The sequence below is a fragment of the Sturnira hondurensis genome, unplaced genomic scaffold (genome assembly GCF_014824575.4).
Source record: "Sturnira hondurensis isolate 20B ecotype Veracruz unplaced genomic scaffold, ASM1482457v3 Scaffold0006437, whole genome shotgun sequence".
NCBI lineage: Eukaryota > Metazoa > Chordata > Mammalia > Chiroptera > Phyllostomidae > Sturnira > Sturnira hondurensis.
This window is the reverse complement of record NW_028079068.1, coordinates 255995-275958: the sequence shown is the minus strand read 5'-3', so window position 1 is coordinate 275958 and position 19964 is coordinate 255995. Positions and strand designations below refer to the sequence as shown.

At 42.1% G+C, this 19964-nt stretch overlaps 1 long non-coding RNA gene across 1 annotated transcript; it reads left to right on the top strand.

Annotated features, from left to right (window-relative positions):
- The first annotated feature begins 2479 nt into the window (after nucleotides 1-2479).
- On the top strand, nucleotides 2480-8286 carry LOC118989223 (uncharacterized). The gene is made up of 3 exons (XR_005066962.1): nucleotides 2480-2618; nucleotides 7090-7340; nucleotides 8156-8286. It is a non-coding gene; the product is annotated as an uncharacterized LOC118989223 (long non-coding RNA).
- Nucleotides 8287-19964: the final 11678 nt, after the last annotated feature.

The window sequence follows — 19964 nt, the reverse complement described above, 5'->3', positions numbered from 1 at the left end:
ACAAACAGTAGATAACATTTCAAAGAAATCTGAGGGCTTAGTCTGACTCAGTGTCTGTCAGGTAAGGGGGTTGTAGAAACTTTGGGAGACGTACTCATTTCCTGCTCGGACCCTTATCATATGAATGAAAGTACTCTTAGCAAAGCAGTCCTCACAGGAGTTTAGGAATTCTTTCTTATGCCTGATCACCCTGGATCCCGCTCTAGCCAGCAAAGGGCTACACCTCCTTCCCCATCATAGGTTTTTAGGCTTAAGTGGATTAGAGCCTGGAAGTGCTTCTCCCAGATGGAAATGGAGACTTAGGTTATGTCAGAAAAGTTGGGGGATGAGGGCCCATCACTCCCTCTTTGTGGCAGCCCCCTGAGTCCTTCCATGATGGCCTTCCAAGTGGTCCTGTCTGGCCTAGGTTGCCCCTCTCTGAGGGGTCGTACCCGCCATGGACATCGACCATGCTTTGGGGGCAGGGGAAGAAGCAGAAGCAGCGCTTGCTGCCAGAGACAAACTTTGTCTCCTTAGTGGCTCACATTCCAGAGGTCGCTCACTCAGCCTTAGCCACGGGGGGGCAGTTACAACTCTTGAAACCAGGCAGTGTGGTTCCCAACACTGTGCCTAGACAAGTAAGTCTTAATAGTGGGTACAATGATCTCTTCCACTCTATTATTATTTTTAAACATTATTTTAGCTTGTGGCTTTACCTATAAAAGTTTCTATAAGTTTCTCTCTGAATACAATAAATCTTGCTGGAATTTTGACATGAATTTTATTAAACCTGTAAATTAGTTTGGGCAGAATTGGCATTTTTATTCTGTTGAATTTTGTGGTTTATGAACACAGCATGTCATTCCTTTTGTTAAATATTTAGTTCTTTGATTTGTTTCATCAGCATGGGCTTCTTCCTCATATTATCTTGTAGGATTTTTACAGTATTTCATTCACAATAGCATTAAAAATGGTAAAATACTTAGGAATAAATGTAATCAAGGAAATAAAAAATCTCTACAGTGACAACTATAAGATTTTGGTGAAAGAAATTGAAGAGGATACAAACAAATTGAAAGATAACCCATGTTAATGGATTAGAAGAATTGCTAATGGATTAGAACATTGTTAAAATGTTCACATTACCCAAAGCCATCTACAGATTCAGTGCAGTCCCTATCAAAATTCCAAAGGTATTTTTCATGGAAATAAAAAAAACTCATAAAGTTTGTATGGAGCCACAGAAGACCTCTAATAGCCAATGCAATCTGGAAAAAGAAGAAAAGAGAGGAGGTATTATATTTCCTGATAGCAAACTGTACTGAAAAGCTATAATAATTAAAATGGTGTGTTATTAGCATTCAGATAGACACACAAACCAATGGAACAGAATATAGAGAGCTGGAAATAACCCCATGCATGTATGTCAACTAATATTTGACAAGGGAACCAAGAACACCCAATGGGGAAAGGACAGTCTTGTCAACAAATGTTGTTGGGTAAATGGGATAACCACAGGCAGAAACATGAGAATGGACCCTTTGTCTTACACCGCCCACAAAAATGAACTCAAATGGATTAAAGACTTCAACATAAGATCAGAATCAATAAAACCCCTAGAAAAAAAAAACACAAGGAAGAAGCTCCAAATTGATTTTCAAATGTTGAGAAATAACATTATTGAACATTCATTATATGCCAAACATTCTTTCAAACAACTTAAATATATTAACACATTTGATTCTCAAAACAACCCTAGGATAGAAGTTTAAGATCTCAGTGCACAAATAAGGAATTAAGATATAGAGATTTACATAATTTGTTTAAGTTCATACTAATAGTAATGATAGAGCCAGAATCTCAATGTAGGCTCTATTTCCAGAGAATGAGTATTGTACTGTATTTAAGTGCCCATCTGTACCAAGCATCTCTCCCTATATTCTCACTTCAGAATTAAAGTTTAAATCTTCATTTCTGTTGGAGTCATGATAACTGGACCCACAACGTCCCTACAGGTGATTAGTAGGAAAAGTCAGGGAGGTGTGGGAAAGGCTGCTTTGCTGAGACTCTGGGAGGAGCCAAGAAATATTTTAGGAGGCTGGAAATGAACAAGGATTTCTGGAGAGAAGTAAGGAGGCCATGCAGGGAATAAGCGCCTACATGGGGTTTGGAATCGGATAGACTGAAGTCTGAATCCTTGAACCAACCATCATACACTGTTTATATGGCCTCAGGGAAGTTTCCTAATGCTAGGTTCTTAATCTGTAAACTAATCTAAAATTGATCTCCCCAACAGTTTTCTTGTTCTGTGAAAATTAAAAAAAACTATGGCACGTGCTCACTACAGTGTTTTCATAGTGTGACCTTCTGGCACCATAAAGTGGTGGTGAATAAGTGGTAATTATTGATACAGTCTGACGCCGGCATCCCAAACTCTCCATAACCACCCTGTTTCCTTTGATCACCTGGAACGTCTCTTGATTCTCTTCTGTCTGTGTCCCAGGTGCTGTTCCATGTGCAGGCACAGGAGAGTTCAATCATATGTTCTACATATTATATCTGAAGTCTAGTTACCAGCCCTGTGTGGGGACTCTGATTGCCCCTCAGTGGGTCATAACAGCTGCACACTGCTTCTTACCGTGAGTAATGGGGACCGGTCCGCTCTGTTCCGAAGCTCCAAGGCCGGGACTCAACACCCCCTGGGGAATTCTAAACAACCTGTGCTGGTCGGGAAATCCTAGGGCTGGGGTGGCTAACAGGGCCTCAGTTACTCCAATAGAAATGGACTGAGGAACGCCCCACATCCTTACGTTTAACATGTCCAGAAGGAAAACCGATGTGGTATGACATCTTACATATATGTAACAGTAATCGTGCAATCATTCTATTCAGATTTATCCAAAGTGCTAGGTGTATGACTATATTTCATGTTTTAGTGCTGTATAACATTTCAGTGTAAATATCACACAACTTGTTCTTTCTTTTCTGGATGGAGATTTGAGTTATTTCTAGTTTTCTGTCACTGTATTTTGAACATAGTTACCGTAAACATATTTGTACCATGTGTCTTAAGGATATTCTTGTATATACATCTGCAATATTTATGTGTGTTGGTGTATGCACATATTGGTGTTTATCTACAAGTGTTACTCTAGAGCTATATACCAGTTGTATATACAGTATATACAGTCGTCCTCCTTATCTGTGGTTTTGCTTTTCATGGCTTCAGTTACCTGTGGTCAACTGTGGTTTGAAAATATGAAATGGAAATGTTCACAAATTAGTAATTCATAAGTCAAGGCCAAAATATTTGAGTTCTAACATAACTGCTTTGTGGTCAGTGTGATCACAGACAGTGTGATCTTTGTGATACTGAGTTTTTGAATATAATTGAGACTTGCTCTTTGGACCAGTAGGGAGTCAATTTTTATAAACCTTCCTCGTGTGCTTGAAAGAGCGTATACTCTCTGATCTTAGGGTGGAAAGTTCTTAATATGTTAAATGTATTAACCTCTTAAACTGTGTAGTTGAAATCTATAGTCTTACTAATTTTTTCTTGCTCGATATTAACAGTTGAGAGGACTGTGTTGAAATATTCTCTAGTATTAATAGAATGGTCAAAATAGTTTTTATAAGTTTATTACAGATGTATTTGCAGGTTATTTTGTTAAGTATCTGTAAATTTAGGTACATTTATAAATTATGTATTTTGTACATTCTTGATATTATTGAACATGTTATTATGTTATTGATTTTACTCAGGGAGACAATTTTTTGTCTTAAAACCTTTTTAGCCAGATATTAACATACCAGTCCTGGTATATAATTTTACATTTTTTCTTTCTTTTTAAAAAAATTTTTATTCTTACCCGAGGGTAAGTTTTTCTTTAAGATTTTTTATTTATTTCTCTTTAGAGGGGAAGGGAAGGAGAGAGGGAGAGAAGTATCAATGTATGGTTGCCTCTCGTGAGTCCCCTGCTGGGAACTGGCCTGCAACCCAGGCATGTGCCCTGACTGGGAATTGAACCACAGTTCCTTAGTTCTCAGGCACTCAATTCACGGAACTACACCAGCCAGGGCTACATCTTTTCTTTACATCTTTCTGTATCCTTTTGATTTAAGCATGTCTCTTAGTTTACACATAGCAGGATTTTTGAAAAGTACTATATTACAATTTATATCTTTTAACTCGTGAGTTTAGGCCTTTTCTATTTATTTTGATTATTGTTACATTTGGACTTGTTTCTGCCTATTTTGAATTTCTACTCTGTTTATGTTAACCTGAAAACACTTTTTGCCATTTTACTAGATTAATGTTTTTAGATAACTTTCACATTTAATTTTTGTGAAATATACACATGCTATTTCTGTTCCTTTAGCCATTGCTCTATAAACTTTAATATGGTTATTTAATGTAGCAAAGTCTAAAGTTAAACAATATCTTGATGCCTTCCTCATGTCCCTTCTCAGGTACATTCCATCCATATCCCTCAGAAGCAACCATTATTCTGTTTTTTTATCCACCGTTGTTTAACTTTTCATGCTTTTGAGTTGTTTTAAGCCAAAATTTACTCCCCATAATTTACCATAATGAGATAGTCATCTATTTATCGTGAACTCTCTTCAATATAAACTTCTGTATTTACTTACAAACATATTTTATGGCAAATTAAAGTAGATTCTTAAAAGAAGGGGAAAAGGGAAATAGAGGAAGAAAAAAGAAACCGTAACAGAGGACCCATTTTATGTAGTTATTAAATTAACACTGTAAACATGAGTGATTTTCCTTCTACAAGAAAGGAGCGTAATCTTAGAAACAGAAAAGGCCAATTTGACAAACACAGGCACACAAGAGAGCTGTTACAGCTGATTTAAACAGTAAATCAGGCCTAAAGATCCCATGATTTCATCGTGTTCTGTCACTGAAACTCCAGTCCTTATTAATCCCCAGGGTGTGGAAATGCAGGAGGTGATCCAGTAAGTGCTGGCTGACTTAGATGGTCAAAAGAGCATCTTATCATGAGGGTTTCTTTCCTTTTCGTTCTAATGTGTTCCTCAAATGAACCGTCTTGCTCTTGTCAAAAGTTTCCTTAAGGGGCTGCTGCAATTCCCTGTTGTCGTTGGGGAATTACTCCATTTAGAGCAGCATTTACATGTTTGCTACCAAGGACCAGACAGACTGAGATGATTCCATGGGAACTACAGTGGTCAGTAAAAACAACGTGGCAAAGACCAGTCCCCCACAACTGGGTCCCCGCAGAATCCTTCACTCCAAGCGGATGAACATAGAGACGATGCAGAAACAAGACAAAGGAGAGCCCTTAGAAGGTTCAGTGTCTTATAAAATTGACCCCAAACAAAGTTTATCTAGAGGATGCTGCTTTGATGAGGTCTCCTAAGCTTCTCAGTCCATGGGGCTGCCTGAAGAATGGTCTTATAGGGCTCATTCCTGTCTTATCCTCTTAGACTGTATCTTATGTACTCCCAACGGAGTGACAAGAACACACTGAGAGGCAAGTGGTATTGTTGTTAGGGGACAAAGTAAACTTGGCATTTGGAAGTTCAGCAAACAAATTGGTGCTCAGTCCCCAGTGTGGTACTAACCTTCCTGTCATGGTTGCAGAGACCCCTGAGTCAGAGACCCAGGGGTCTCTGGGAAGTGTTCTGTTCTGCATTTGGGGTCCTGAGCCATGGTAGTGAGTGAGTATTAAATGGGTCTCAGTGGAACATCCAAGATTTTTGACTGTTGTTCTCCTAAAGGACCACCAGAAAAAGTTGTTGATCCAGCAAAGTTTTTTATAGCAATCAATAGAGCATAATTGGGCAGGGGGGCTCTGCCCATAGGGTCCCCCAGCCACCACAGATGAGAATAAGTCTACCAAGACATGATCTGCTTGGGGAGGAAAGGTGGCCGATCTCTCCAAGGAGAAGGGCCAAGAGCCGTTTCCTTATTGGGCTTTTATTGGGATCAATTTGCTCAGGAATATAGGTAAAGCTCATTAATCATTGTCAGGCAGTAAGGATCAAACAGTAGATAGCATACAAAGAACTACGAGGGCTTATTCTGAGCCAGGGTCTGTTAGCTAAAGGGCTACAAGACTTTGGGATACAAACTCATTTCCTGCTCAGACCCTTATCATTTAATTGAGAGCATTCTTAGCAAGGCAGGTTTCACAGGATTTTATATATTTTTTCTTAGGCCTCATCACCCTGGGGAACCTGCCCTTTCCAGCACAGGGCTGTACCATCTTCTGTCATTATATCAGGCAGGGGAAGTAAGACAACCAAGAGAATAGGAGACTTGTTGAAGACAGAATGAGGACTCAGGCTATGTCAAAGCCTAGGGGTGAGGGTCCATCACTTCCTTTTACTATAGCCCCCCCCCCCAAGTCCTTTCCTGGAGCCCCCCATGATCGTGCCTATCTTAGGTTGTCCCTCCCTTGAGGAATCTTACCTGTCCTTGGCTAACCCATCATGCATTGGGGGCCAGACAGGGTGAAGTAAAAGAGGCAGAGGTGGTGCCCCTGCCAGGGAGATAAGCTTTGTCTCCTTTAGTGGCTTATGTTCTGAAGGTTGCTCACTCAGCCTTAGCCATGCGGGGGGCAGAGGGCGGGGGGTTACAGCTTTTGAAACCAGGCAGGGCAGTTCCCAACACATAATATATTCAGAAGGTTCTCCTTGGCTTTAAAATATTTCAGCTCTCTCTAAGTCATAACTCATTTTCTTTGTACAATCACATGTTTATTTTTTTCCTCCTACTTTCAACGAGCCCCCTAATAGAACTTGCCACTTTCATACAAGCCTTGACTATGCATTTGCATGCTTCTTTCATCTTTCTTGGTCTGGAATTGGAGCTACTCTCTGGAATTATGCGAAGAGCAGAGCCCAAGCCATTGCATTGCTTGACTCCTGAATTTATAGAGTACACAACCTACATGACCGCCTGTGGTAGCTACGCATAAAAGACCAAATGGACAGAGATAAGAAGAGAAGCTCAAATGGGTTATTATAGAAGAGAAATGGTGTACATGTGTTTGAGTGTGTGTGAGGGAGAGAGATTAGCCTTGTGATGTATGATAGCATTAATTTTATTGTGTGTCCATTTTCCAGAGATCTTCAGGTTATCTTTCATGGTGGTTACCGAAGTTTCCAAGACACAACTGGGGAGACAATACCTTATAAGAAGATCTTCATTCACCCAAACTTCACTATTACATCTCCCAAAAGTGACCTGATGCTGATAAAGTTGTCTGTGCGTCTCACCTTCTTCTCCACTGACACTTTGCACTTACCTGCTCTTCTGAGTAATGAGGTTAAAGATTGCGTGATTCACACCTGGTTACAGACTACAGATTTTTTGGGTGAGTGACTGTCGAAAAGAAGAGTTGGTTGTGTTCTTGGGTATATTACATCTTTAGGATCTCTGAGGAATTAGGGGAAGGACTTGAAAATTGGAGGCCTGGTGCCAGATTTCTAAGCACAGGTGTGAAGCTGAAATAGAGCAACACTATTGGCTGTGTAAAGCAGAAGGGTGATCTCCTTCAAGCCATTGGGAATCAAATCCCAAATCGAGCTGTTGCATGTATGTATCACATTGGCACACGCCACAGGGGGCTGGGATCCAGGGCTCTATATTTGAATATTGGTTCTGCCATTTATGATAGGGTTATGGACACATTACTTAACTTCTTCGAATCTTAATTTGAAAATTTGTCAAAGTCCTATTTTCCCTTTGCCTAACAGGAGGGATATTGTCATGATGACAACATCAATAATAGCTACCATTTGTTGAGCGCTAATTATGTACTAGGCACTAAGTCCCCTGTACGTATTATTCAGTTGTTATCATACATCATGTAGATGTGTTATTAGGGTATATGTCTTTGAAACGAGAAAACCAAGACTCGAAGATTAACAAAGTGTCCCAGGCCACAAACTTGGCGGTGGTATAGGTTGAGTCAGATCTTGCTTGCTGTCTCTTCACCAACCACCTGTTCAGGCTGACGGTCCATCGGCGATGATAGACTGAGCAGGAGGATGTGTTTAATCCACGGGAGTCCCACTCGTTCTTCCCCTGAGTCCATTTCAACTGAGGAGAAGCCCTGAGGGAGGCGGGCACAGCCTACTTTACGCTAATGCAAACCGGAATGAAAAATCTCTTGTTTCTCATGCTTAGGGAATAAAGACAGAACCCCGTACAGCATGCGAACTCAACTGAATCCTCATTTAAACTGCAAGAGATTACTGGATGGAAAATTCCTTCCAGACATGTTCTGTATGGGAAACACCCCAGGCAGCAGGGATCCATGCCAGGTACCTTTCCTTATCTCGTTTGCCCATAGGCTCCGTAGCTCTTTTCTGTCTGTGTGTCTGTTACCTGTCACGCTTCATCAAGGGTGTGGGATTTGCAGTTAGCTTAGAGCTCAGAGGGAGAGGAGCTGGAGAATGACTCTCTGTCCTCCAGCCTGTGTGAGGGAGGGGAGAAACATGTTCTGGCAGTGCCAAGCTACCTGCGAGCTACTGCTTTGAAATGTCTGTCTGGGGATGGCTGGGAGGTGGGGGCTGTTGGTGCAGTGGAAAGGAGCTGTCATATCCTTTCTTATAGGCTGGGCCCCTTTGCGTGGCAAAGAGAGTGGCTGTCGTTTTTGGTTCGGGTGTTGAGGGATCCTCAGGTGGGAGGGAAGCTCTGATCTCCTGTACTCCGTCTGGCAGGTGGCCGCAGCTGCACCAGCCATATGTGGCAGTGAATTACAAGGAATTATGTCCTGGGCAACAGGCTGTATTCTGACAGGACACACCATGGTCTTCACTGACCTCCACAGCTACAGCCCGTGGATCAAGAACGTTATTTCCACAAAATAAGCTCACATTATGCTCCACTGATGCCCGCACACCCCGGCCGACCCGTGGCCACTCCATATGTGTGTCCGTCCCAGGCTTCCCTGGACCTGGGCTTGACTGGAGTTTCAAAAGAGATCAGCGCTGACTCCTGGGTGTTGGCATGGCTCTGGTTTCTTTAACTGCTTGCTTGCTTACCCCCAACCCGTGTGAGTGAGTGTTTACAACCCCCAAAACGTGAACGTTGGTTTCAAGAAGTGGGAGCCACCCAGGAAGCTTTTTGGATTCTATTAGCTCAGATACGTCTTTACAAATATTATCTGCTTTATCCTAAGAACAAAAAAGACCAATAGAAACGAGGGGCAATAACTACCAGGATTCTATCTGGGCAAGATATAAACCCCATACCATGCAGCTGAACAACAATTTCCTGAAAATTGATTAGATGTTTTAGCAACTCTTTTAAAGACCTTTCCTGGTTCCGTGTGAGTGTGTGTGTGTGTGTGTGTGTGTGTGTGTGTGTGTGTGTGTGTCTGTGTGTCTGTGGGTGGTTGTGGTTGTTTTCATTAGCTACTTAAAAGATCTATAGAACTCAGGTTTTGCTTACGTTTCCTGAGGCTACACCAAGCTCAATGCAACTACAGCGGCGAAGCAGCTCCCTTGTTCTGAAGATCACGATGCATGTCTGTATATATATCAAAGAGCATCGGGACTTTCAGTTGGCGAAACTTTTCTAGAAATGAGGATCTGGGGAATTTCTTGTTTATTCACACATTTACTTCTCTCTTAACAAAAACTGACTGAAAAATTGCACCACGTTAGAAAGTGCACTGAACCTGTATGAAGGCTATAGAAGGAAATCCTGTCCCCGAACGGAACTATGAATTAGAAGCCACATAACTAGGACGAGACACATCCACAGGTACCTGTAGTGCAGTGCTGAGCCCGCGAAGTTCTGGCGGGAAGGTAGGTACAGAGCGCTTGGGCACTTCCGGAGAGGAAGGGATCACAGCTGGGTGGAAGAACAGCTTACTGGAAAGAGCTAGTCCATAAACTTTGGGTACAATACTAATGGACAAATCTGGGCGGAGAGGACATTCTGAGAGTCAGCAAAGTCTGAATTCAGGGAGATGGGGGCAGCATTTGGTAAGTAAGCATTTGGCAAACAGTAAACAGTCCAGAATGAGGAGAGTGCCGGGTAAGTGAACGCAGAAGATTAGGTGCATGTAACTAGAGGGTGGGTTTGTGTGTCACAGGGTGTAGGCTTAAAGGGGTGTAGGCTGAGAGGCCCCAGAGCCCCCCCGCGTCTCACTTGGGGGCTGGGAAAAGCAGCGGCACAGGGATTGAGAGTTATATTGCTCATCAATAACAGCAGACTAGCCTCTAGTCGGCGTGGAGCCAGGAAGGTATTTATGACTTTAACCCATGATGTGGCTGGGGGGCAGCTCCCAGGTTACAGCGCCCGTGCCTGCGAGAGAGCTTGGAGCTGGTTTGCCCCAAGCCACCACAGGGCCACACCTGGCCGACGAAGTATGGCCGCCAAAAGGGCAGAAAAAAACGGGAGTGCTGGCAGGTGTAGCTGATTGTGTGAGGAGTCGGAAATGGGGTTTGGAGGAAAAGCGGCGCCTGCGATTTAAACCCAGGTAGGGGAACCGTTTGGGGACTTAACCACGAGGATTTGGGAGCACAGAGGGAGTCCTTTGACCACGGGCTTAGGAAGCAGGAAAGCAAGATGCAGCAGCGCGCGGAGCTCTGTCTTGGCTGTTTGAAAGGATGCAGAAGAATTCCCTGGCTCACCGTGCGGTTTTGGATGAAGAACGTGAGCCTAGCCGAATTCAGACTTCTATTTTCTTTTCCTGAGATAGGATACCCCTGACTGGCCTGGTTTGGCAAGGGGAGGCAGGATTGTGTGTGTGTGTGTGTTTGTTGGTGTTTTAAAGGGACTTTAGGGTTTAACAGCGACATTCTGCCATTACTTTAACTGGTATAACTTTTGAGTAACTAGTTCTTTTAACTTTTCATTAAGCTCTGGCATTGAGACTCACAATTCCTAACACTCAGTGGCAGGCAAAGACAGTATTAATGGACATAGTGAAAAAAAAAAAAAGACCTCAGCGGAGGTGGGCTTGTTTCTGTTATAGTTGTGTGATAGAAGCAATAGGTTATTATTAGGGTACTTAACATTTACCCCCCATCTCACTGGTTTGTAGGAGAGGTTGTCGCTAAACACTCCTGACCTCTTACCCTACCCCGTCCTCTGCTCCTAAAGGGAGGTAGAGAGCTCTTTCTGTTTGATGAGTTCCGGGCAGAAACCAAGCTCATCCCCTTTTCCCTCCCTTCTCTGGCTCCTCTGAGAGACGGTGCCCTAGCGCCCCATTGTGTGGGTGTTGAAGGGGCAGAGCTGCAGAAGGGGGGGCTCTGGGGGGGCAGGGGAAGTGGGCAGTTTTTATTTTTGCCCGAGGTGCATTGATCCCACCTATCCAAGCTTTGCATTTCAGCCAGTTTTTATCAGCAATAGGCTGCAATATATTTATTTATATGCACCTGTTTATCTCCATCAGTCTCTTCCCCTTTTATGTGTGTTCTTGAGGATGTTTCATCACAAGACATGATCCAAAAGTGTCAGTCACCTATTAGCACAGAGCAGAATGAACCTTAGACAGCCTCTGAAGGCCGCAGGGTGGGTGGGAGGTAGACACCCCGCCCTTCTCTCTGTGAGCATCCTTGAACCTGCCTTTCCGTAGGTTGTCCAAGAAAGCAGTTTTCTCTGTTCCGTCTGCCTCATTCTCCCCAATAAATCATTTTGCCAAAGTTAGAGATAGGAAATGGTATCTCATGTAATTTTAATGTGAATTTCTCTTAAAATGAGTGAAGCTGAACATTATATTTGTAAGGACTGTTTGTTTATTTCTACTGTTTACTTTTTATCAGCTTTTTGCTCTATTTTCTTGATTTTAAGAGTATTTTATAGATATTAATATTAGCTTTTTATTTGTGATATATGAGGGGGAACCCTCCTTCCAAACTAGAATTTATTTATAAAATGTGTATTTATTTTTACATGCTTAAACTTCAGTCACCTTCAGGGTACTCTCCATTTGACACAATAAACCTATCAAGACGTTTTTCCACTGTTCAACACAGTTTTTAAATTTGTGATTTTGATGCCTTTTAGTGTTTCTGCCATTTTTTGTTTCACCTCTTCCACATCGGTAAAATGTTTCCCTTTGAGGAATTGTATCATCTGGGGAAACAGAAAAAGTTGCCCAGGGTGAGATGGATAAATAAAACATTTCAGATTTTCTTATCTACATGTATAACTCAAACACTTCCTGATTTCAGAACTTAACCACAAATCTTCAATAATCAAAACACTAGCACAAGCATATGGATAGACATATGAATCAATAGAACAGAATGGAGAGTTTAGAGAAAGAAACTCATGGGCAATCGATGATTTCTTTGTTCATTCTTTATTTTTCATTGTTTATACTATTACAGTTGTCCTGATTTTGCCCACCTCCACCCAGCCCCTGCTGACCCCCTCAGGCCATCCCCACCCCATTGTTTGTGTCCATGGGTTATGCATGTATGTTCTTGGGCTAACCCCTTCATCTTCTTTTTTCTCCGGTACCCTCTCTTCTCTGACAGCTGTCAGTCTGTCCCATGTATTATCCATGCTTCTGTTTCTATTTTGTTCATTAGTTTATTTTGTGTATTAGATTCCACATAAAAGTAGATCAAATGATATTTTTCTTTCACTGACTGGCTCATTTCACTTAGCATAATACTATCCAGGTCCGTCCTTGCAGTTGCAAAAGGTTGGAGTTCCTCTTTTTTTTACTGCTGTGTAGTATTCGACTGTGTATCCGCACATTTACTGATGGGCACTTGGGCCGTTTCCAGATCTTGGCTATTGTAAATAATGCTGTGATGAATGTATGGGTGCATATATTCTTTTGAGTTAGGGATTCTTTTGGGATTCTTAGGATATATTCCTAGAAGTGGGGTGGCTGGGTCAAAAGTCAGTTATATTTTTAATTTTTTGAGGAGACTCCATACTGGTTTCCACAGTGGCTGCGCCAGTCTGCGTTCTTACCAACAGCACTAGGGTTCCCTTTCTCCACGCCCTGGCCAGCACTTGTTTGTTGATTTATTGACGGTAGCCATTTTGACAAGTTTGTGGGGATACCTTGTTGTGGTTTTAATTTGCATCTCTCTGATGATTGGTGACACTGAGCATTTTTTCATATGTTTATTTGCCATCTGTATGTCCTCGTAGGAGAAATTTAATTCAAATCCTCTGCCCATTTTTTTAACGGGATCTCTTGTCTTCTTGGTGTTGAACTGTGTATGGTCAGTTAATTTCAACAAGGTTTCAAAAACATTCAACAGGAAAAGAATAGTTACTAAAACCAGTGGTTCTGGGAATGTAACATTTCTTAGTTGCCTTTTTCTCGAATCAGCGTCTCCTTGGTCGCTTGGCAGAGTTCTGACAAAGTTCCGACAGCCTCCGCTTGTCTTCTTCCCTCTCCGTGGAACTCCTGTCTCCTCCACCCTTTCACGTACGTCACTTGCCTGTCCCTGGTCTCTGCCTTTTTGATGTATATCTTAGAATTGTTCGTGTATCTTCCGCTCTGGGGTATCTGTAGTGCTAAATGGAATGAGGTAGGTGCACAAGAGAGAACAGGAGACTGGTTGGGACTGTTCTGTGGTAACTAGGACCCGCGGTCTGGGGGAAAGGCAGCGTGGGTGCTAAGAAGCTCCTGATAAGGGAGATTTCAAGTTTTCTGTCAGGACCCCACCAGCACTCATCCCTTGACACGGTCGGGATGGATGAGATGCATCTGCATGGCAGAGGCAACTGAGGCTAGATTCCCTGTCTATCTCTCCTTATAGGTTTGTTTTGGTGACTAATAGGTGGTGGGATTATCAGACACCTGTGTTTCAGGCCCAGTGATTAGTATAATTCCAATAAAGTTGTACAAAGTGATTTCTTGGCCAGAGAACAAAGTCCCCCCTAATGAGACAGCCCCTGAATGTTCACAAGTTGATGACTACCAGTCCCTCCTCTGCCTTGGACAGGAATATATACTAATCAGAACTAGACAGACAAAGAAACAGGAGAAGCTGGTTAGCTATTACAAACTAAGCACATAGAAACAATCACCAGAGTCCGAGTGCACAGTACATAAAGAAACATGTTAGACAGAAAGATAGATAGTCAAGTTAGACACTACAAAGGCCTCGTAGTGAGTTTCCCATAACCACCAACCAGTCTAACGTATCCTTGTGACCCATGCCAAATTCTAAACAAACATCTACTCCTCAATGAGACATCTGAAGTTTTGTACAAACAGCCATTCCTAATTACCTGACTGATGGCTCTCCTGGCCAAAATGACTTTTGTGTAACATGACTGAGTCTGTGGAATTTCTTGTATTTTCCCCAGTTACCTCTGTTTTGATTTTTCCACTTAACTGATCATGCCGTGCACCTGTTTCCTTAATGACATGTAACGATCCCTATACAAATAAAGCTTAAATCAGACTCTGGGAGCTCTCAGTTGGACCCTCAGAGGCTGGCTATTCTTCGGCATCCAATTGGGTGTCTGATTTGTCATCTGTCACCTGTTCTGTCCATCCTTTGGGATTCTGAACCCTGCCAAGGCTGGACCCCAGCAAGAGGACTTGCGGTCTGGGAGAAAGTCAGCCTGGGTGCTAAGAAGCTCCTGATAAGGGAGATTTCAAATTTTCCCATAAAAAAAAAGCCTCTAAAGAATTCAACAATTTGATTAGCCTCAGGAGAGAAGGGCTGAATGTTTCTCTGGCTTCCCCTTGGCCGCATCCCTAGGGTTCCTCAGTGCGTGCCTTTCCTTGGGGACCCCTTGGGGAGGGAAAGGAGGAGGGAGAAGGTCAGAGACAGCTGGACTTCCTGCAGCCCTGTTATTTCTGGACCTTTCCCTGAGTGCCTGTGTGAAGACCGTTTCCCCTTTCCCTGAGAGCGAGGGCAGCAGAGGTCTGCCCTGGCCTCCAGAGTCTACTCAGCACAAGTCAGGTAGGAGGGGGCCTGGTCTGATTCTAGGAGAGCCATAGAACTTTCCAGTCCAGTCCCCTTCTCTGGAGGTGAGTGTCTTTCAGGAGTTGCCCTCTGTGAAGGACAGAGGAGGAGAAATCAGGATGGGAAGTTCCGGGCTGACCTGCCGTCTTCAACAAGGATGTCTACAGTGGGCCTGGGGAGCGGCCCAACAGGTGGGCTCATCTCCAAATACCCTCTGCACAGAAGAGAGTAGATTCAGTGCTTCCTTGACTCAGTGTCGGACAAGACACAGCTCCTTGGTCTTGTCAGGACTCTGCTCTCTCCTTGCCATTGGGTCCCGGCCAAACAGAAATGACGGAAGATAAAATAGTCCCCCAACAAGTCTATCTTTGGTCCTAGTTACCCAGTTGCCATTTCACAAGAGACCTCCAGAGAGAGGACTGCGTGTCGACAGGGCGGGGTTTCAGTGAAGGCTGAAGGGAGCGAACGCAAAGTCCGTCTCAAAATCAGCCCTAGTCAGGACTAGATGAACTCTGTGCATAGGTTCATCCCTTGATGGATGGATTCATTCATTCATTCAAAACTGTTCACCTATCAGAAGCAGTAAGTAAACATGACAGAGTTTCTGCTTTCATGAAGTTTACACTGTAAAATGGGAGACAGAAAATAAAAAGTAAACATATAATTTTAGGCGAGGAGAGAACTAAGAAGATAAATAGATCCTGGTGAGGTAACAGAGTGAAGAGGGGTTTGTGTTCTCAGAGAGGATGGTGGGAAAAGGCCCCCTGATCTTGGGCACGTGAGCGAAGACCCAAAGGAACTGAGGGTCAGATCCCAGAAATCCTAAGGGGCTCAAGTCCTTGGGTCTATTTTATGTTAGCGATAACTGGATCTTTAATTTTTTTCAAAAAATGTTCGAGGAAAACTTTGGCTGTAAAGGAACATTGGCTCTGGGGGACTTGCCTCACTTTCTGGTCACTTTCTGAGATGGACACCTGGCCACATACTTGTGGGGCTTGGGCTGGATCCAGAGTTCACATCTGGCTGCTTTGATTCCCTGCTTTTCTTAGCGTTTGGAGTTCTTGCAAAGACAGGGGATTTGAAATTGGACCTTTAGCCCCTTGTCTGCCATTCCCAGAATGAGATCAATGTCAGACAGGTGGAGGTTGAGGGACAGGTGGAATCTCCTCCCAGCCCCATCTGGAGACCTTTCTCCTTTGAATCTGGTGATTGTTGCTATTAGACCTGACTGACTGAGCTCAGATGCGGATTAGTCCATCTCTTGCGAGAAGACACATTCGCTGGGGAGAAAAGCCAGGTAGACCTTTTTTCCCAAGAACGAGGAGGAAGGAAGCAGTCATTCACTCAGGGAACTCACTGACTGGTAGGCTGTAAAAGACTTGGTCCTTGCCCCTGAAATCTTACAGAGCTCTTAAGTGAGTTTCCCATACCCCTCCCATCAGTAATACCAATAATGCTAGAGGTAAAAGGAAACGCTTTAAAACTACAATTGTGGAAATGGTCTCTGGGTCATGAAGATACAAAGGAAATACATAACCAGCTCTGGGTAGGATGGGGCTGGAAAACATTTCTGTTGGATGTGATACTGGAGGACTCATGGGTAAAATGTACTTGGTGGACCAGGTTGTTTACGGCATTCCAGATGGAAGGGAGTTAGTGGTACAAAGGAGCACATTGTAGTGAGGGAGGCAGCCTTGAATGGCTGTTCGGAGCAGAGGGAGAGACAGGATGACCTGTGGATTGAGAGGTGCAGGTGCTGTGTGCTGGGCGGAGCTTATGAGATGGCACTTTGGTTACTGGGCTCTTTCTTGGCCAGATGGTTTTCTTCAAATATTGTGTATATTCTTAAAAAAAATTGCAGTGACCACATGGGGGAGACATTCAAACACAGACCCTTTTTAGTCATGTTGTGGAGCCCATGGACAGGAGGGAAAGATTGTTTCTGTACCTGGAGTGGTTTCTGCTCCATTTGAGATCAGAAGCAGAGTTATCTCTCATTTGCTCTCTAGATACCATGAGGAACAAGCACTCAGAAATAAATGTTGGCAAATCACCCTGGTGTCACTGAATTTTATCTCTTAGGCTTCCTCAGCTCCCAAGCATTCGGCCATACCTTGTCTGTACCTTCTTCCACTTTTGCTTGGTGACAGGAATGGGGGACCTGGTCATCATGACTGTTGATAAACATCTGCAGTCCCCCTGTGCATTCCCTCCTCGGCCACCTCTCTGTCCTAGAGACCCCAATCGCGTCCGCTGTGGTCCCCTTAGTGCTCTATAAATCGCATGGTAACCACAAGCCAAAAATCTGTCAAAGATATACCAAAAATAAAGTGATAGAAATCCAAAAATAATGCTGTAAAAAGTCATCAACATAGAGGACAATAAGAAAGGAACAGAGAATTACAAACAATCAGCAAACAATAAAATGGCAGTAATTATGCACTGTTAACAATGATTTTAAATGTAAATAAGCCATATCCTCCACTCAAATGACATATGGTGGCTGAATGCATAAGAATAAAGACCCATATATATGCTGCCTACAAGAGACCCACTTCAGATTGAAAGACACACAGAGACTGATAGTGAAGGGATGGAAAAAGATACTTCAAGAAAGTGGAAACAAAAATGCTGGGGCCACAATACTAATATCAGACAAAATAGACTTTAAAACGAAGGCTGTAACAAGAGAATAAAGGGGATTTAATAGTGACCAAGAGGACAGAGCTTGTGAACATCCATGCACCTAATGCAAGAGCACCTAAATATAGAAAGCAAATATTGACAGACATAAAGGAAGAGATCAACAGCAATACCCTAATAAGGGACTTTGATACCCCATTGACATTAATAAGTCTTCCAGACATAAAATCAACAAGGAAACAGTGGCCTTCTATGGTACATTAAACCAGATGGACTTAGTAGATATCTTTAGAATATTTTACCCAAGAGCAGCAGAATATACATTTTTTTCTAATGCATCTGGAACATTTTCCACATTAGACCACATGTTAGACCACAAAACAAGTCTACAATTTAAGAAGATTTAATTTACGTCAATCATGTTCTTTAATCACAATGGTATGAAATTGGTATCAATTACAAGGAGAAAACTGAAAAACACAAACATGTAGAGGCTAAAGAACATGCTATTAAACAATGAATGGGTTAATGACAAGATCAAAGAGGATATCAAAATATATCTTGGGACAAGTGAAAACATGATGACCCCAAATCTATGGGACACGGCCAGAGCAGTTCTAAGAGGGAAATTCTTAGCCATACAGGCCTACCTCAGAACACAAGAAAAATCTCAAATAAACAATCTAACCTTACACCTAAAGAAACTGGGAAAAGAAGAACAAAGAATGAAGTGAGTAGAAGGGAGAAAAATAGTAATGTTCTGAGCAAAAATAAATGAAATAGAGACTAAAAAACAATACAAAAGATTAATAAAACCAAAAGCTGGTTCTTTAAAAAGATAGACAAAATTGATAAACCTTTAGCCAGATTCATCAAGAAAAAAGATAGAGGGCCCAAATAAATAATTCAGAAATAAAAGAGGAGAAGTGACCAGTAACACTACAGAAGTACAAAGGGTTATAATAGAATACTACAAACAATTGTGTGCCAACAAATTGGACAGACTGGAATACATGGATAAATTCCTAGAAATATACAATCTTCCATGACCAAATCAGGAAGAAACAGAATGATAATTACTAATGAAATAAAATCAGTAATCAAAAACCCCTCAACAAACATGCCATAAATCCTGGACCAGAAGGCTTCATGGGTGAATTTTACCAAACATTCAAAGAAGAATTAATACCTATTTTTCTCAGACTATTTCAGAAATTTGAAGAGAAGGGAAGCCTTCTGAACTAACTTTACATTACCCTGGTACTGAAACCAAAGACAGTAAAAAAAAAAAAAATTGTAGGCCAATATCCCTGATGAACACCGATGAAAAAATCCTCAACAAAATATTAGCAAACTGAGTCCAGCAATACTTTAAAAAGACCATACAACATGTGATTAAGTGGGATTTTTTGGGGGGAATGCAAGTTTGTTTCCCTATCTGTAAGGTGATTAATGCAATATACCAACTAAATCAAATTAAGAATAAAAATCAATCATATCGCTCTGGCTGGCATAGCTGAGTGGATTGAGCGTGGGCCTGCGAACCACATTTCTATTCCCAGTCAGGGCACATGCCTGGGTTGCAGGCCAGTTCCCAGCAGGGGACTCACGAGAGGCAACCATACATTGTTATTTCTCTCCCTCTCTCCTTCCCTTCCCCTCCCCTCTAAATAGAAATAAATAAAATCTTTTAAAAAATCAATCATATCAATAGGTGCAGAAAAAGCATTTGACAGTATCCAACATCTATTTATGATAAAACTTCTCAGCAAAGGGGACATAGAGGGAACATACCTCAACATAACAAAGGCCATAAATGGGAAATTCACAGTTAACATATTGAATGGTGAAAAGCTGAAAGCTTTTTTCTGGAAGATGAACAAGACAAGGATGTCCACTTTCACTCAACCTGGTGTGGAAAGTCTTGGCCACAGCAGTCAGACCACAAAAATAAAAAGGCAAGAAGTTGGAAAGGAAGAAGTAAAACTCATCATTGGCAAATGATATTGTATAGAGAGAACCCCTAAAGATCCCACCAAAAAAACTGTTAGATCTGATCAATGAATTCAGTAAAGTAGCAGCATACAAAATGAACGTTTAGAAATTGGTTGAATTTTATACACCAATAATAAACCATCAGAAAGAGATATTAAGAAATCAATCCCATTTTCAATTGCATCAAAAAATACCTAGGAATAAATTTTTCCAAAGAGGAAAAACACCTCTACTTGGAAATTTATAAGATATTGGAGAAAAAAATTGAAAAAGACAACATCCTTTGGAAGAAATCTGAAACACCCTAATGTTCATTGCAGCATTATTTACAATATCCAAGATATGGAAGCAACCTGTGTGTCCCATCTACGACAAATGGACCAAGTGAGGAAATGGATAAAGATGTGGGACACATATACAGTGAAATATTAATCAGCCATAAAAAGAAT